The following is a 20398-nucleotide window of genomic DNA, read 5'->3' as shown; positions in this document are numbered from 1 at the left end:
CCCGCCATGATATATTTGTTGTATCCACACTATTCATCCATTTGGAGATATCATTTTAGACTATAATCCAAAGAATAAGGCAGATCCAAATCTGAAGCGGACCCCACCATGGAAAACAGTGAGAAGAGTGATCGTGCACCACCATTGAAATCCTCCTAAAATCCACCGTAATATTTATTTGAGATCCAACCTGTTCATGTGTTAACGCAGACTTGAAGTAAGAGAAAACACAAATATCAGCTTGATCAAAAAAATTTGTGTCCTTTGGAAGTTTTTAATGGTGGGCGTCATCTCCCTGCTGTTTTCTATAGTGGGGTCTACTCTAGTTTTGGATCCCACTCATTCTTTGGTTCTTGCCTAATATGATCTCTCTCCAAATGGATAGAGGGTGTTGATACAAAACATACATCATGGTGGGGGCCACAGAACTTGGTTACCTAACTTGTAGTAGGCTGTAGCCGGTCACGCTGCTCAACCGGTCAGTTGCTAATCCACGTCCCATTAAGGCGGCTACTCCCCCTGCCCAGGGCCAATAGTTGGTGGTTAGTGCTTTATAGGCCTCACCATGATGTATATGCTTCATCCATACTGTACATTTATTTTTATAAATCATTTTATGGTATAAGACAAAAAAATGAGTTATATCACAATCTCAAGTGGACCGCATTACAGGGTGTTGAATGAACATCGACCATTAAAAACTTTTTGGAGCCTATAAAAGTTTTGGATCAAGCTGATATTTGTTTTTTCCCTTCATCTGGGTCTTTATGACCTAATCAACTGATTGGATGTCAAATAAACAGTACAGTGGGCCTTGGGAGAATTTTAATGGTGGATATCCAATCACTATTATTTTCCTGTGGTGTGGTCCACTTGAGATTTATATTCCTCTCATTTTTTTATGTTAAGTCCTAAAATGATCTAAAAAATGGATGAACCGAATGGATGACACGGATGCATCATGTTGGGCCCAGGGAGCACAGACCATCAGCCACGGGGTGGTGGCTGAGGGAGTGGCCAATCCGTTCTCCAGTAAGGCCACCGTGACGTCCGTGTGACGTATACTCTGTTCATCTGTTTTATCAGAAATGGGTAAAGCCAAACGAAACAGTAGGTATGAAAACACCTTCTTTGAAACATCTTCAGCCCACCATGATGCTTATATGCCATCTAAACCGTTCATAGGGTGACTCCCACCGCGATGAAGGGAAAACACAAACATCAAGCCGATCTGATCTAAAGCTTATGTGGGCCCATGAAGATTTTAATGGTTAAAATTCAATCCCACTATTTCCCGTGCTCTGTGGCCCACTTAAGCTTTTGCTGACGCAGCAGGTGGACGGAGTGGATATAAAAGATACGTCGCGGTGGGACCAAAAGGGTCGTGGTTACGGAAGCGGAAGGTACGTGTCGTGCGAAGCTGAGCACTGACGCTGCTCGAAGCTCTGAGTTGTACGAACGGCTCAAAGGATATCAAAGTTACATGGGCCCTACAGTGATGTATTTATTATATCTACATCGTTTATCTATTTTTAGATCATCATCCAAAAAATGAATTATATCCAAAAATTATCTGGACCACACCACTAATAACAACAGAGATAATGATTTTCACTGTTAAACAATTCGTAGGGCCCACTAAAACGTTTATTTTCCATCCAATATGTTGACAAGGTCCGAAGAGCTGAATGAAGAGAAAAAAGAAATTTCATATTAATCCAAAACTTGTGTGACCCCAAAAATATTGAGTAGCCATGCTGCCTACTCAAGTGACGTCACCCAGTTCTATGAGCCCCAGTACGATGTATGTGTTGTATCCAAGACCGTTCATCCATTTGGAGATATCATTTTAGGGCATAAGCCAAAGAATTAGGTAGATCCAAATCTTTAGTGGACCCCGCCGTAGAAATCAGTGGGGAGAGTGATTTCCACCATTGAAATCTTACTAAGGCTCACTATAATGTTATTTGGAATCCAAATGTTCACAAATTAACAAAGACATGTAAGAAGGGAAAGCACAAGTATCAACTTGATCGAAAACTTATATGGGCGTTAGAAGTTTTTAATGGTGGGCGTCACTCTTCCCACTGTTTTATGTGGTGTGGTCCACTGGAAATTTGAATTTTACTCATTCTTTGAATATTGCCTTAAAATGATCTCTAAAAATGTATGGACGGCATGTATACAAAACATTTATCATCATGGCCCACAGAACTTTGGTCACGTCACTTCAGTAGTGAGTCTCCCTACTTAACCTGTCCCGTCAGCAGCTAATCTGCGTCCCGACATTACACGAGCTCCCCGAAAATTCGCGTCCGGTTTCTTGGTACTCATCGAAAATGTCACTCCCTGTAAAACAAACAAATGGTGTAGTTGACCACTACTTTGAAAATGGCCGAGAGTCTTGAGATTAGAGCTGGGCATCAGACCGAATCGAATCGGATTGGGTCCAACTCGACTTGGTCCGAGTTCTACATAGCCCTGACCCGAACTTGATCTGATCCGAGATCGAATCCAAGTCATCTTACTCGAACCGATCGAAACCTATACTGGCCTGAACCGATCCGAGTCCTACTCGGTCAGGAAAATCGAGTAAAATCGCATTGGACAAGGTTTGGATCAGTCCACCTGGGCCTGATGGAGGACGCCATGGTCCTCCTCCAGATCGGAAAATGCCGAGCAGATTACTACATCCACAGAGCCACAGCCTACCAAGCTACATGCCGTATTGCTGAGGCCATTGCTGACTGCGATCGCACACTCGCCCTCGATCCATCTTCCATCCCTGCTCTCTCCACCCGTGCCAAACTCCACGAATCCATCTGCTGCTACCCCGACTGCCTCCGTGACCTCTATCACCTCAAGCTCCTCTACGATGCCATCCTCCGCGACCACAAGCTCTCAGGCCCCACATGGAAGCAACATGCATTCAGATACAGGGATGTTTCCACAAGCCTATGAACCCTCACATCAAAGATCCAAGAACTGAGGTTGCAAGTCGCTTCCGGTGACGCCGCCAACATTGATTACTACGCATTAATCGGGCTGCAGCGGGGATGCACGAGATCGGAGCTGGAACGGGCCCATCTGCTTCTGTCCTTACGTCACAGGCTCGACAAATCAACAGGAATCGTTGATCGATGCGAGTTCGTCGATGATCGTGATGTGGATACGATTAAGGATCAAGCAAGGATGTTGGCATTGTTGTTGTATCGGTTGCTACAAAAAGGATATTCAAGCGTCATGGCTTTAATCATGGATGAAGAAGCAGTTAAAAAACAGAGGCAGTGGGCCGCTGCAGCAGCAGCCATACAAAATGCAATCCCTCTTCTCGAATCGAAATTGGAAGTGGATACAAATAATAAAATGATGGAATCGTAACAGAAAGATTTTAGGGTTCGGCACGTTCGGGTGCGACCTTGTGAGTAAAGAGGAACGGGTAGGGTAAAAACTTAAAAAAGGTATATTATCTATATATATATATATATATATATATATATATATATATATATATATATATATATATATATATATATATATATATATATATAGGGAAAATGTACTATGTGCTCGACCTCACGAGTTCGTCCCATGAGGTCGAGCTGTGTGGGCCCCACCATGATGTGTTTCGAACATCTACCCCATCAGTCAGATGCACCATTCCATCGTGGGCCTAGGTCTCAAAAATCAAGTCAATCCGTGACTTGTGTGAGCCACACCACATACAGAAGTGGGGAGGGGCCATGCACCATTAAAACATTCATAATCATTTTTTGGGCCCACAGAGATGTGTTTTGCAAATCCAGTCCATCCATTATGTGTGTCCCACTTGGATGAGGGTTCAGACCAAGTTTCAGCCGCATTCAAAACTCAGGTGGGCGCCACCAAGTGCTTTTATATGTTTTAACGGTGTCTTCACATGATTTTAGATGGTATGGCCCACCTGAGTTCCGTATACGGCTGATTTTTGGGATGTCCCATAATTTAGAGGGGACCCATCAAATGCACAGTGTTGATGGTCGACACGCATCACGGTGGGGCCACACAGCTCGACCTCACGGGAGCTTATTGTGAGGTCGAGTGCATAATACATTTTCCTATATATATACACACACACACACACACACACACACACACACACACATAGGTGATGGGTAAAATAGTAAATTATTAGTTATTAATACATTCGGTCCAGTCCGAATCAGATCCAATCGGATCAGATTTCGGATTGATCTGGTCTGAATTGACATTGACCCGAACCCGATCCAATTAACGGTCAGATCTGCCTGATCCTGCTCGAAGCTGACCGATCCAGGCCGTCGGTTCAGTTCGAATTGGATTGAATCTGGTCGGATCGGGTTAGACATGCCCAACTTTACTTGAGACTTGTCCTCCTCACGTTTTGACGTACACCTATCTAGACAATTCAAATTATGGGTCCCATTGTAGGTGGCATGACTATTAAATCACACGGATCAACCAATCCTAACCATCGAATTAAATGCTATCTAATCGACGGTTAAGAGAAGTACCGTGATTGGTCCATATTTGAAGCAGAAAATCAGATGGTTAGCGTTATTTTCTTAGTGCAATTATTTTGTTATCCTTCGTATACATTCAGGTAAGCAATTAGGACTCTGGAATGTCGTACAACCATGCCACTTGCAGCTGCAAAGTGTTGAGACTCAAATATTGCATAATTTTCCCCATTTATATCTTGGTTTTATGAACATAAATCATCTTAATATTCTATTTTACTCATGTATGTGTTGCAAAGTGAATTTAAAAGCTTAGATTGAAAAAGGGTGCTAAAAACTAAGAATTTGATGCTCAAAAATCACCAAGGCAATGGATGGATCTTAGGAAACCAGGATTGAAGAATTCATATGCCAAAGATCCAAGAAAACCAAGTGAGGAATGAAAAGAATCGAAGATTTGAAGTGAAGAATCCTGAAATCATCCTGAAAAGTGTATTGTAAAGCTCTGAAGTCTATTTTGGAAAACTACGCAGCAGGAAGTCTGTTTTAAATGAACTATGCAGTGAGAAGTCTATTTTAGGAAAATACGTATATTTGAGGCGTTTTCTAGGGTTTTCAACTTTGTACGAAAATTGGAGTTCCCTACTTATAAATAGGGTCTCCTAGGGCATTCTTAAATATCATTAGAAGCATTCAAGAGCAATATTTAGAGTTTTTTAAGAGTTTTTAGTTTTATTAAAGCTTTATAAGTTTTTTTTTTTTTTTAGATCCTTTCTATTTGCATTTTTTTTCTTTCTTTCTTGTTGCTTTTTATTTCTGCAATTTAATTATGTTTTTTTAAGTTCCTTTTAGCCCAAGCTAGAAGGGAAGCACATGGGTTTAATAATTTTTTAAGATTATGATGATTGATTGTTTTAATGATGAGAATAATGGTGTGTGCATATTATCTATTATTTAGGTTTTGTTTTTTATCCTCTTGTAAGATCCATATGTTTCCATCATATGAGATCTACATTGATGGATAGGCTTACCCTAGATCAATCAGATTTCCTAGATAGGAGAGGTTCTCAACCTGTTATATTTCTTTGATAGTCATTATCCTATAGATATTGAATACTTAAAATCACTGGCGCTTGAGAATATATATCAATGATGCAAATCTATTATTTTCTAATATTTTATATCACTTATTAAAATATTTAAAGTGTTTTATTTTCTGATTAGGCTGACCATAGTGATCAGATCCTAGTTGTGTTATCTAAGTCATCATGATTTTGGAACATTAACCTATATGTGGAACTTTGAAGCTTAGGTGTTATTTTATTCAGTTGAATTACATCCATTCAAAAATCTCAAAATCAAATCATCTGTTTAGTTTTTATTACTTAGTTTGTTTTGCATTTGATTTTTTCCTTCTCGCAATTCATCTCCCTATGGGATAGACCCTGTATTCACAGGATATTACTTATGAACCTCTGCACTTGGAGGCAAGCAATCAAGTTTTTGGCGTCGTTGCCGGGGAGAGACTGAGATAGATCAGATCTGTGCAAGATAGCTAAGGTAAGTTTTCTTCTAAACCCTCCAGATTTTCTGTAGATTTTTTTAATTTATTTTTATTTTTTTATTTTCTTTTTCTTTGAAAATAAATTCAGTTGGGTCTTTCAAGCACTAACTGGACATAAGGTTGCCCTGCTTGGGATTTTATCACCCAAGTGCTATAGTTGTCCTACAGTTGCTGTTTGATCACAAAGATCATCCGCTGAATCTATTTTCCAGATTAGCATAGTTTAATTTCTGCATTAGTTTTGCTTTTATTTATTTATTTATTTATTTTATTATTATTATTTTATTTTTTTTATGGACTGAACCCTTATGGTCGGCCCTGCCACATGGGTTGTTGATTTATTTTGCTTTGTGGACTAAACCCTCATGGTCGGCCCTGCCACCTAGGTTGTTGATTTATTTTGCTTTGTGGACTGAACCCACATGGTTGGCCCTGCCACCTAGGTTGTTGATTTAAGTTTTTATTTTTATTTTAAGTATCATACTTGTTATTTGAATTAGTGGTATTTGTTGTGTGGTGTGGATGGTTTATGTTCCGTTGGAGTAGGGATAAAAAAAAATCAACTCTCCTCTAAAGGGGGACTAGTTCCAGGCCTTGATCATTCACTTAGAAGACGCACTCAACATCACTTGGATTCCATGGCAGATCCAGTTGATAATCCAAATCCAAATCTACTAGATCCAACTATAAATCAAAATAATCCTCCTCTTGAGGATGAAGATGAAGTTCATAAGAATGTGTTAAACCAACCACGGACTTTACGTGAACATTTACACCCTGAGAGATCAACTTTACCATCTTGCATAGTGTTCCCTGCTCACACAGGGAACATTAATTTTAAACCAGGTGTGATTCAATTAATTCCTAAATTTCATGGCTTAGATTCTGAAAGCCCCTACTTGCACCTCAAGGACTTTGAGGAAGTAATTGCAACGTTACAAGTAAACAATGGCAATAGGGATGTACTTAAGCTTAGGTTATTCTCATTTTCTCTAAAGGATCGGGCCAAAGCATGGCTCAACTCTCTAAGACCTAATACCATCACTTCATGGCAAGCCTTAAGTAGAGAGTTTTTGAAAAAGTTCTTTCCCGAGCATAAACAAATGCACTAAAACAAGAAATCATGTCATTCTCCCAAAAGGGGAATGAACTATTTTTTCAAGCTTGGGAGCGCTTTAAAGACATTCTAATTACTTGTCCACATCATGGTTATGAACCATGGCACGTGATTGATGCTTTCCGAAAGGGGCTCACCATGGATACCCGTCAGTTCATAGAGATGATGTGTGGTGGAACCTTTCTTGACAAAGATCATAATGAGGCTTGAGATTTTCTAGATATGTTAGCAGAGAATACTCAGACATGGGATGTCTCTGCTAAATCAGACCAAACTAGACCCATTCCTATAGAGAAAGCGAGAATGTATGTCCTATGAGAGGAAGACGACTTTAATGCAAAATTCGCTGCATTGGCTAGAAAGGTCGAAGCCTTAGAAATTAGGAAGGTTGATATGGTTAAAGCAAACACTTCCTTAGGTAATTTTTATAGCATTTGTGGTGGTACAGACCATGACACAAAGGATTGTCTAGTAATCTCAGTTGTACAAAATATCACGTATGAGCATGATCAAGCAAATGCTATAAACAATTACCAAAGGTCAGTTATGCAACCAATGGGAAACACGTACAATCCAAATTGGCGTAACCATCCTAATCTTAGTTGGAGGAATAGACTACAAATTAATGTGCCTACTGCACCTCAAATGCCTCCACAAAATAACTTCTTTGGGGCACCTAACAATGCACCATATGTGCCCCCACCAAAGCGATCATCTGTGGAGGATACATTGACCACATTCATGAACTCTCAAGCTCAAATGAATCAGTCTCTAATCCAATCAAATCAGGAGTTAAAGACAGCTGTGGCTAGGATTGAGACTCAACTAAATGCCAGGGAAAAAGGCACCCTTCCTTCTCAACATGTGTCAAACCCTCGAAACACACATTTCATTGGAGACTCAAATCCAAGTGAGTTACATCATGAACAAGCTAAGGCCATCATTACCTTGAGAAGTGGAAAAGAGATCGATAACAAGATAATGCAACCGGTAGAAATACTGGAGGATGAGCCACTGTCTCAAGAAAATGATGAACCGGCTATGGTTCAAGAGCCGCAACACCAAAAGGATAAAGAGACTAAGTCATATGAGCCTCCAGTTCTGTTCCCATCTAGACTTCGGAATCCAACTGTCCCCATGAAATATCAAGAGGTGTTAGATGTGCTCTAAAAGGTTACTGTCAATATTCCTCTGCTTGATGTCATTAGACAAATTCCATCATATGCTAAATATCTCAAGGACTTATGCACTGTAAAGAGGAAATTAAATGTGCATAAAAAGGCCTTCCTTACTGAGAAAGTGAGCGCTATCATTCAACAAAGGGTTGTACCCAAATACAAAGACCCGAGAAGTCCCACTATTCCTTGTATTATTGGAAATTTTCAAATTGAGCATGCTTTGCTAGATTTGGGTGCAAGTGTCAACTTAGTACCTTATTCGGTTTACAAACAAATGGGGTTAGGCGAGCTTAAACCAACCACGATTACACTCCAACTCGTTGACCGCTCTATTAAGGTACTAAAGAGAATTTTAGAAGACGTGCTAGTCTAAGTGGAGAAATTCTACTTCCCTGTAGAGTTTATTGTACTAGACACTGAACCATGTGTAAATGCTAGCGCTCAAGTTTCCATCATTTTAGGCCGCCCATTCCTAGCAACTTCAAATGCAATCATAAATTGCAGGAATGGAATAATGAACTTGTCTTTTGGTAACATGACTCTAGAGCTAAATATTTTTAATTTATGTAAGCAGCCCATTGAGAATAATGAGATCCATGAGCTAAATTTCATGGACTGCTTGATAGAAGAAGAGGAATTGGAACCTAGTTTGACTGAGGAATTGATTCAAGTCATTGGAGACTTGAAAAATTTTGATTTAAAAAAAGTGCTTGCTGAAATTTCTGATGATAATGAGAGCACTACCACCCAGGACATTGGTATGTACCAATGGAGACCACGCACTCAAATCCTATCTATTGAGGACTTGCGACCTCTGCCATCACCAACCAATGTTCAAAAGCTTGATTTAAAACCACTACCAAATGAGCTTAAGTATGTATACTTAGGTAAAAATAAAACTTATCCTGTGGTGATCTCTTCATTTTTAGAGAAGGATCAAGAGATTAAATTGTTGAAAGTTCTAAGAGACCACAAAGGAGCTTTGGGTTGGACCATTTCTGACATCAAGGGTATAAGCCCTTCTATATGCACCCATCGGATCCACCTCGATGATGACGCCAAACCAATTAGACAACCTCAAAGGCGTCTCAATCCAAACATGATGGAAGTTGTAAAAAATGAGGTGATCAAATTATTGGATGTGGGAATCATCTACCCAATATCTGATAGTGTTTGGGTGAGTCCAACTCAAGTAGTCCCAAAGAAATCTGAAATAACTATTGTGTAGAATTCTAATAATGAACTCATACCAACACGTGTCACCACTGGTTGGTGTGTTTGCATTGACCATAGAAAATTGAACCAGGTTACAAAGAAGGACCATTTTTCTCTACCATTCATTGATCAAGTTTTAGAGAGGGTAGCAGGTCACTCATTTTATAATTTTCTTGATGAATATTCTGGATATAACCAAATAGAGATAGCCTTGGAAGACCAAGAGAAAACCACGTTCACTTGTCCATTTGTCACGTTTGCTTTCAAACGGATGTCATTTGGATTGTGTAACGCCCCAGCAACTTTCCAACGATGTATGTTAAGTGTTTTTTCAAATATGGTTGGAAAGTTTCTTGAGGTTTTCATGGATGACTTCTCTGTATTTGGGAGTAGTTTTGAGGAATGCCTCAACAATTTATCTCTTGTCTTGTCTAGGTATGAAGAGAAACACCTTGTCTTAAATTGGGAGAAATGTCATTTCATGGTTCAAAAAAGAATTGTTTTAGGCCATGCTATCTCTAAAAATAGAATCGAGGTAGATCGCTCAAAACTCGACATTATAGCTAATCTACCTATCCCCCGAACTGTTAGAGATATTAGATCACTTATAGGGCATGCTGGTTTTTATAGAAGATTCATCAAGGACTTTAGTGCCATTACTATACCCTTGACTAATCTTCTTCAAAAGGATGTTCCATTTAAGTGGACAGATGAGTATGCAAGTGCCTTTAATAAAATTAAATCATCCATTACCACTACACCTATCATGCATCCACCAGGTTGGACATTTCCTTTTGAACTAATGTGCAATGCAAGTGATTATGCCATAGGAGCTATTTTGGGCCAAAGGAAAGAAAAACGGCCCTACGTTATTCACTATGCGAGTAAAACTCTAAACTCGGCCCAAGTGAACTACTCAACAACTGAAAAAGAGTTACTTGCAGTAGTTTTTGCTTTGGATAAGTTTATGTCCTACTTACTGGGATCCAAAGTGGTCATTTTCACGGACCACTCGGCTTTGAAATATTTGTTATCTAAGAAGGATGCAAAGCCGAGACTTTTGAGATGGATCCTCCTACTCCAAGAATTTGACTTAGAGATAAAAGATAAGAAAGGAGTAGAAAACGTAGTGGCCGATCACCTTTCTAGATTGGTGTTAGATGATTCCATTGAGGAGATACATATTCAGGACACTTTCCCTGATGAACAATTATTTGCGATCTCCAAATTGCTTTAATATTCGGATATAGTGAACTATCTTGTAACGGGAAAAATGCCACATCATTGGAAGTCACAAGATAGGAAGCGTTTTGAAACCGAGGTTAGGAACTTCTTCTGGGATGACCCGTATTTATATAAATATGGAACTGATCAAATTTTTAGACGTTGTGTCCCAGAGGATGAAGTTCGAGTGTTATTTCTTTTTGTCACATGGAAGCATGTGGTGGTCATTTTTCTGCTAAGAAAACCACTGCAAAAATCCTACAGTGTGGTTTTTACTAGCCCACTATGTTTAAAGACACCCATGCTTTCTGCGTTGCTTGTGATAGATGTTAAAGGTTGGGAAGAGTGTCTCGGTGTAATATGATGCATTTATCCCTAATTTTACCATTGGAGATTTTTGATTGTTGGGGTATTGATTTTATGGGTCCATTTCCATCTTCTTTTGGTTTTCTTTATATATTGGTTGGTGTGGACTATGTTTCAAAGTGAATTGAGGTAGTTCCAAGTAGGACCAATGACAACAAAGTGGTCATACGATTCCTCAAAGAATATATTTTTGCTAGATTTGGAACTCCAAAGGCCATCATTAGTGATGACGGGTCTCACTTTTGTAATAGGACATTTGAGGCTTTGATGAAGAAATATGGCATTAAGCATAAAGTGAGCACCCCATACCACCCACAAATGAGTGGGCAAGCTGAGATTTCTAATCAGAAAATCAAACACATTTTAGAGAAAACTATAAGGCCAGATAGGAAGGATTGGTCCCTCAGACTATCCGACGCTTTATGGGCTTATAGGACTGCTTATAAGACCCCGATTGGAATGTCTCCATACAGATTGGTGTATGGGAAAGCTTGCACTTGCCTGTGGAATTGGAACATAGAGCCTACTGGGCAATAAAGAAATTAAACTTTGATATGGATCAAGCAAGTGGACAAAGGAAATTAGAGTTGAATGAATTAGAGGAGCTGAGGAGAGACTCTTATGAAAATTCTAAAATCTACAAAGAGAGGACCAAAGCTTTTCATGACAAAAATATCTTGAGGAAGAATTTTGAACCTCAGCAAAAGGTCCTATTGTACAATTCTCGTCTCCAGTTCTTTCCAAGAAAGTTAAGATCAAGATGGACAGGCCCCTTCATTGTGAAGAATGTTTATACTCATGGGGCTGTTGAAATTGAGAATCCACGTAATGGCAATGTGTACAAGGTTAATGGTCAGAGATTGAAGCCTTATGTGGAAAACTTTCATTTGGGAGAGGAGTCCTTCCCTCTTCATGAGCCAGAATATTCAGAATAATGCTCCTGGTTTGACGGAGCATTTGTGTAGGATTTGTATCATATTCAATTTTTTTAGTGTCACATAGCAGGTGAGTTTTTCATGGCAGGTACTATCTACCCTTTCTTTTATTTTTATTGTTCTCTGCATTACATTATTATTACATTGGGGACAATGTAGATTTTAGGTTGGGGGTGTGGATAGTCATCCATGTGAAGTTTTTTTTAGGTTTCAGTTTATTTTATTATTATTTTTATTATTTTTAAGTTTCAGTTAGGTTTAAGTTTTTTTTTTTAGGTTTATGAAAAAAAAAAAATTCAACATTTTCAAAATAATATTTTTATATACAAGAATGTGAACATGATATTATGCGAATTTTAAAGGCAAAGTTAATACTTAGTCTAAGTTGATAGTAGTCAGAATTCTGACAACTGAAAATTATTAACTTGAGTTCAATTATCTAATCACTAGTTTAAAGTGAGTTGTAATTTTATGTACTGAATTTACAATACACCCTAGCTAACTGAGGAATATGATATGTGAACTAGAATAACAACTTTTGATTCAAACAAGGTTGAATGAACTAGTACCATTGATATATGTTTAAAAGAGAGAATATTAAAGGGAAAAAAAAGAGTGATGGAAAAAAGAAAATTTTATTATAGAGCATGAATGCAATGACCATGACAATCGTGTCAGTAATCCGAAGTAAGGATACCTAAGTATTCATTACTGTTACTGTTACAAGTACGATACCTTAAGTTATGAAGCAAACCCGGTGGGAATCTTCATCTAAGGGTGGTCTATAATAATGAGGATATGATGATAAAAGAAGAAATGACATGAAGAAAATGAGATAACTAGAGATTTCATATTCTTGGGATGATTGAAAGAAGTTAGGATAGGGAACATGCATATTTCTCAAAGTTAGATTAGTGTCACGGAGCACCTAAGGATATTGGATCATAACTATTCTAAATTTTGATTAGGTCTCTGAACTCAAGGATATAATGGATTAGAAAATTGAGATTCTAACTAACTTCAGACTTAGGTTAAGTATTGTTTTGTTTCGAAATTCATATGATGAATGGGGGTATAATTGTATAAATTTTTTAGTGTTGAAATATTTTTCTTATTTTCAATGTTTGTGGGTAACATTTCTGGAAACCCTTACGAGACTATAACTCGTCCACTATGGGAAACTTAGGGGTTTAAAGGCTTGTTGCATATGCTAAATGCAATCGAGATTACCTGTGAAAGTAGTGTAGTTAGAATTTTTTTCATTTTAAATTTTTTTTAAAAAAAATTAATTTTTATTTTTATTTTTATTTTTATTTTTCTTCGCTTATTTTGCTCGGGACTAGCAAAATGCTGGTTGGGGGGTGTGTTGAGACTCAAATATTACATAATTTTTCCCATTTATATCTTGGTTTTATGAACATAAATCATCTTAATATTCAACTTTACTCATGTATGTGTTGCAAAGTGAATTTAAAAGATTAGATTGAAAAATGGTGCTAAAAAGTAAAAATTTGATGCTCAAAAATCACCAAGGCAAGGGATGGATCTTAGGAAACTAAGATTGAAGAATTCACATGCCAAAGATCCAAGAAAACCAAGTGAGGAATGAAAAGAATCGAAGATTTGAAGTGAAGAATCCTGAAATCGTCCTGAAAAGTGTATTATAAAGCTCTGAAGTCTATTTTGGAAAACTACGCAGCAGGAAGTCTATTTTAAATGAACTATGCAGCGAGAAGTCTATTTTAAAAAAATACGTATATTTGAGGCGTTTTCTAGGGTTTTCAACTTTGTACGAAAATTGGAGTTCCCTACTTATAAATAGGGTCTCCTAGGGCATTCTTAAACATCATTAGAAGCATTCAAGAGCAATATTTAGAGTTTTTTTTAAGAGTTTTTAGTTTTATTAAAGCTTTATAAGTTTTTTTTTTTTAATTTTAGATCCTTTCTATTTGCATTTTTTTCTTCTTTCTTTCTTGTTGCTTTTTATTTCTGCAATTTAATTATGTTTTTCTAAGTTCCTTATAGCCCAAGCTAGAAGGGAAGCACATGGGTTTAATAATTTTTTAAGATTATGATGATTGATTGTTTTAATGATGAGAATAATGGTGTATGCATATTATCTATTATTTAGGTTTTGTTTTTTATCCTCTTGTAAGATCCATATGTTTCCATCATATGAGATCTACATTGATGGATAGGCTTACCCTAGATCAATCAGATTTCCTAGATAGGAGAGGTTCTCAACCTGTTATATTTCTTTGATATTCATTATCCTATAGATATTGAATACTTAAAATCACTGGCGCTTGAGAATATATGTCAATGATGCAAATCCATTATTTTTTAATCTTTTATATCATTTATTAAAATATTTAAAGTGTTTTATTTTCCGATTAGGCTGACCATAGTGATCAAATCCTAGTTGTGTTATCCAAGTCATCATGATTTTGGAACATTAACCTATATGTGGAACTTTGAAGCTTGGGTGTTATTTTATTCAGTTGAATTACATCCATTCAAAAATCTCAAAATCAAATCATCAGTTTAGTTTTTATTACTTAGTTTGTTTTGCATTTGATTTTTTCCTTCTCGCAATTCATCTCCCTGTGGGATCGACCCTGTATTCACAAGATATTACTTATGAACCTCTGCACTTGAAGGCAAGCAATCACAAAGGTTGGCATAGAGTCGAGCCGGACAGAGTTGGGGCTAATCCAACTCGATCTGGTTTTGAAATAGGCCTGATCCGAACTCGGTACCTTGGTCTGACCTAGTCACAAGTACCGAGTTAGGTCAAGTCGGCATTGAGTCAGGTCAGAGTGCAACAGGTATCCACGAGCTGAAATCACAATTCAAAACCTAAGTGCACTTGTGACTGGATCTTAAACTTAAAATTTAAGTTTTATATATGTGTGTGTGTATGTGTGTGTGTGTGTGTGTGTGTGTGTGTGTGTGTGTGTGTGTTGATTTTCGGATGGAGTCGAGTTACTGAGTGACTCAAACTCAACTAAGTTTGAGTTCGAATTGGATGAAGTCAACTCAATTTGGATCAACTCATTCGATTCGGATCAAGTTGGATCTAAATGAGTCGAGTTTGCCGAGTCGAATTGGATCTTCACAATTCTCTTACCTTGAGATTATGAGATTGGTAAATCCTGTTGTTTGCCATTGTCTCCTGGTAATTGTTTGGTGATGGAATCCCTGCCAATTATCATAGTTATCCTTCATTGAAAATTAGGTCAATAGAAGTTCAGATTTGGTTTTATTGATATATTTTTCAATTAAATAGGATAAGACTCCAATTCTAATTGTGTTACTTGAATCAAGCAAGAGGGTTCCCTGATCACTACAAGTGGATCCTCGGCACCCTATTTCTCACCTTTAAATTCTTTGTTTTAATTACTCTATTTACAATTACTCTCTCAAATACTTCAGAATTAGTTTCACATCTTCTTCTAGTTATACTTCTAGTTAATTTTAGAAACATACAAGTTTTAGTCCCTATGGATTCGACCTCGGTCTTACCGAGATTATTACTACATTGCAACCCTACACTTAGGGTTGTGAACAAGTTTTTGGCGCCGTCCGGGGATTGACGATTGCATTTTTTGGATTTGATTAGTTTTGAAATTAGGTTATGATTAGGATTTATTTACTTTATATTTTTAGGTTAGGGTTCTTTCTAATTTGTTTTTAGAAATTAACTCTTCTTTTTATTTTTATATTTAGAAATTATTTTTTTTAGAAACTAACTTTGCTTTCTATTTCTAGATTTAGAAACTTTTCTAATTTATTTTTAGAAACTAACTTTCTTTATATTTCTAGATTTAGAAACTTTCTTAATTTGTTTTTAGAAACTAACTTTTCTTTCTATTTCCAGATTTAGAAACTTTCCTAATTTGTTTTTAGAAACTAACTTTTCTTTTTATTTCTAGATTTAGAAACTTTCCTAATCTGTTTTTAGAAATTAACTTTTCTTTCTATTTTCAGATTTAGAAACTTTCCTAATTTATTTTTAGAAACTAACTTTTCTTTCTATTTCTAGATTTAGAAACTTTCCTAATTTGTTTTTAGAAACTATATTATTTTTCTTTAGAAATCAATTTGTTTTTAGGACTAACTTTTTGTTTTGTTTTTAGGTTAGATTTTTTTCTGATTTATTTTTAAAAACTAACATTATTTTCTATTTTGTAGGATCCTAATATAGAACTCTCAAAACTGGTAAACTCCTTCTAACTTCTCCTCTACTTACTTTCCATATTGCTGTAGGATTTTTCTTTTATTCTATTTTAGGATTAGGTTTAGGATTAGGGTTTCACCATATATATGAAAGAGTGAGAACGTCAGTATGCTAAGCTAGTTTTAGAGAATGCGAGAAATTGTGAAGGGCTGTCAGATGATTATGTTAGGAAACAACCTATGTCTTAATTTTTTTCTAAAACCATCATTGAGATAAGAAGTCCTTATGTGATCATAAGCAGGAGAATAATTACACCCCACAAATTAAGAAAACAGTACATGATTATTAGGGTTACCATAATTATGGGAGTGAGAATTATTATCACCCATCAAACATGAAGAAAACAATGAGAGATTATATTATGGGTGATAATATGTACCAACAACCATCAGACTCTCCCACCTATGACCTGTACGACTATGATCAGTGGAAACATCTACATTGGAGAGATGAACCAACAATTGATTATAGTGACTATTCTCTTGGATCCCCTACCTTTGAAATCCAACCAGAAACGATCTAAGAGGATTCACGTTTGAATTTCATGGACTATCAAGAACAGTTCAACCAACTTATTGCAGGCATGATGAAATCATTGGAAGCGATCGAATTGTGCCTCGATAAGGTTGAAGAGGATAGGTTATCATAATCTCAACCCAATCTAAAAACACAATGCGAGGAAAGTGATCCTAACTCGCTTGTGGAGAGTACTGAAATTGAGAATAAAGAGTTGGATTGTGTTAACGAACATACGGCTCAATTTCTGGAAGAGTCGATCTCGATGGCTGTCCAAAGGAATGATCAAGAGACATATGAGTCTTTCAAATATAATGAAACTGACATGCTCCAGTTATATGACACACTTAACTTTAATGAAGAGGAAGATGCTAGTTTATTCGAGCCTCAACTCAATTTAGGAAAATAGTGTGAGGAAAGTGATCTCATCCCACTTATGAACTGTACTGAGTTGGAAGATAATAAGTATTGGGATGAGAATCATGAGTTTATAGCCTAAGATTCACTGGAATTGATTTCAATTGTGGTTCAGGAAAGTGATCAAGAGATATAGGACATTGTCGACCACAGTGATCTACTCCACCCATCTGACACGTTTGATTTACATGTGGAGGAAGAGTCCCTTCCAAGTGAACAGCATGACTGTTTTGAGGCATGTGTAGACCACTCCCCTGATTTAGATTATAATATGATTAGGGAGATGGACAAGTTGCCCAAGATAACTTTGAAATTTGAAACCAGTCAGTTAAGGCCACCTTCTGAGCCATCAACACTTGACGATATAATGCCTCTACTGAGTAGTAACAATGAACAAATTCTTCACATTAATGCGCCTACTAATCCACAATCTATCTATGCAGGGCAGGACGAGATGTATCCGGTGACAATTGACTCTCACCAAGGTGAAGAGCAAGAGATCATGTTTTTCTCTATTCTAAGAGAAGATGTAGGAATAATTGGGCATATCATCACAGACCTTGTCATGCCCCAAACTCGAAAATCGAGCTCACAAAATTTTCGATAGCCAAATTCGGCGCCGACAGCCTCTATAGTACCCCATTCTCTGCTTTCGGCACCCATATACCAGGTTCCGATCCTGGGATCCTACAAATAAGATTTTCAACGTGAATTTGATTCGTAATAAGCATAACCATAAGCATAACCCACGAACGATAACAAGAACATCATCACAAAAATCTATTATGATCAAAACTTGAGTACAATGCGCATAAAAAGGGAAATACAATGATGATAATAACAAAACTCCAAAAGGTCTACGGCACGCTCCTGCTCCTGCTTAGTTACGGCCTAGCGTCACTTGCATGCAACGGTCGTGCATAAGCTTATAGAAAGCTTAGAGGGTGGTAAAAGTGTATGCACGAGGTAGTAATGCAAGTATGCAATATAAGAGTAATGCGGAATATGCTGGTGAATCCATGAATACTATCAGCCGTACCAAGGCTATACGATGCAAGGCATGAATGCTGTTGGCCATATCAAGGCCGTGTGATGCAAAGAATGAATGATGTCGGCCATACCAAGGTTATGCGATGTGAGATGCAACTCAAGCATACCAATCCTCATCTGAATCCACATATCAATATAGCTCATCACTAGAATATCAAATATCAGTACAGTTCTCACTCTGGATAATCACCGGGGTCTAGTACACTCCAAATGACACTGTCCCTTCCCTAGGCGCGCAGTCCAAGTGAGTGTAAGAAACTTCATTATCTGCCTGGCCGATAGCCTGTCAATACCTATCCGGCACATCGATAACGGACCCATTTACGAGCTGGTCAGACTCAGCTTAGTAATTGCCCCCTACCCTCGGACGGGTAAGGCCACACCCCCTTCCAACCGACCATGACACAGTGAGAGATGCAGCCTCCTAGAATTAGGCCCTCATGTGCTCATACATCCACTCAGTCTAGGTATTGGAGCATCCTTCATGGTACCATAAGGGTTTGAGGACTTTCACCCTGGGACATCTTTCGCGTCCCCGTGCTTAACAAGTATTTTCGGTATCCAATTATGTCATCTATGTTATATCTGCGGAGGCTATAGCCCTGATGTTACTAGGGTGTACAGTAATCATAATCACACAATGCAAGATGCATGAGTCACACAGTCCAATCATGCATCAATCATGTACATACATCACAATGGGCCTCACTCAAGGGCCACATATAAATCACATCGGGCCTCGCCATATGGGCCTTATATACATCACATCGGGCCTCACATATGGGCCACATATACATCATAATGGGCCTCAAATACATCACAATGGGCCTCTCATACATCACATCGGGCCTCCTCATACATTACAATGGGCCGCACATAAGGGCCACACAAATATCATATCGGGCCGCACCCATGGGCCTCATGTACATCAAGTGAGACCCACCGTCCTAGTTGGATGGTGTGGATAAAACATTATTATTATATCTACACTATTCATCTATTTTTAGAGATCATTTTAGAGCATTACCCAAAAAAAGAACCATATCGAAATATCATCTAGACCGCACCACAAATAGTAGTGGAGATAATGATTTCACCGTTAAACAATTCACATGGCCCACCATAATGTTTATTTTCCATCCAATCTGTTCATAAGGTCGCAAAGGCCTGAATTAAGAGGAAAACAAATTTCATATTGATCCAGAACTTCTATGACCCCAAACGGGTTTCAATGGTAGACGTTCAATCCTCCATTGGTTTTTACAGTGCGGTCCACTTGATAGACAGATCTGTCTTATACCCGTCTCAAGCCTTAAGACAAGCTCGCAAGTGGATGGACAGTTTGGATATAACACATACCTCTAATCAGGCCCTCAGAACCTGCTAACGTCCATACAGATGGATGGTGTGGAGCAAAACATATGCATCAATGGGGTCCATGTCCAGCTGGAATAGACGGTGTGGATTTGAAATACATAAATCATGTGGTCCGCACAGATGGACGGTCTAGATATAAAACATATACATTAAGGTGGGGAGTCCACGTCTCAGCTGGACGGTGGAGGTCCCACACGTGCAGAGTGGGTCCCACCGTCCAGCAAATGGACAGACGGATGGGATATAACGCATACCTCACGATCAGACCCCAGATCTGCTGACATCATGCGATAGGCCCCACCATCTCAGCACTGTTGGACGGACGACTTGAATATATAATACATATATCTGGTGGGCCCCACCCTCACACATGCCACACGTGTGGGGTGGGTCCCACACCCTCAAAACGGACGGGCAGCGTGGATGCACAGATACATCATGGTGGGCTCCCACCTGTCACCATCCAAGAATGGATGGTGTGATATACAACACATACATCTGGTGGTCCCCACCTCCACACGTGCAACACGTGTGGGGTGGGCCCCACAACGGACAGTTTGTATATAAAACATATACATCAACGGTGGGTCCCACTGCCCAGTAAACTGGACTGTGGATAAACATACCTCATGATCAGGCCCACGTAACTTGTTGACGTTAATACAATAACTATATAGCTGATGTAAAGTACACCAGCTAATCCATTTCCACGGCAGGTGGG

The 20398-nt window shown here is 38.2% G+C and overlaps 1 non-coding gene across 1 annotated transcript; it reads right to left on the bottom strand.

Moving 5' to 3' along the window:
• Positions 1 to 7147: 7147 nt before the first annotated feature.
• LOC131226464 (small nucleolar RNA R71) lies at positions 7148 to 7254 on the bottom strand. The gene has a single exon (XR_009161847.1). It is a non-coding gene; the product is annotated as a small nucleolar RNA R71 (small nucleolar RNA).
• Between the last annotated feature and the right edge of the window lie 13144 nt (positions 7255 to 20398).

The sequence above is a fragment of the Magnolia sinica genome, chromosome 14, assembly GCF_029962835.1.
Source record: "Magnolia sinica isolate HGM2019 chromosome 14, MsV1, whole genome shotgun sequence".
Classification (NCBI taxonomy): domain Eukaryota; kingdom Viridiplantae; phylum Streptophyta; class Magnoliopsida; order Magnoliales; family Magnoliaceae; genus Magnolia; species Magnolia sinica.
This window is presented reverse-complemented; position numbering and strand designations above follow the sequence as displayed.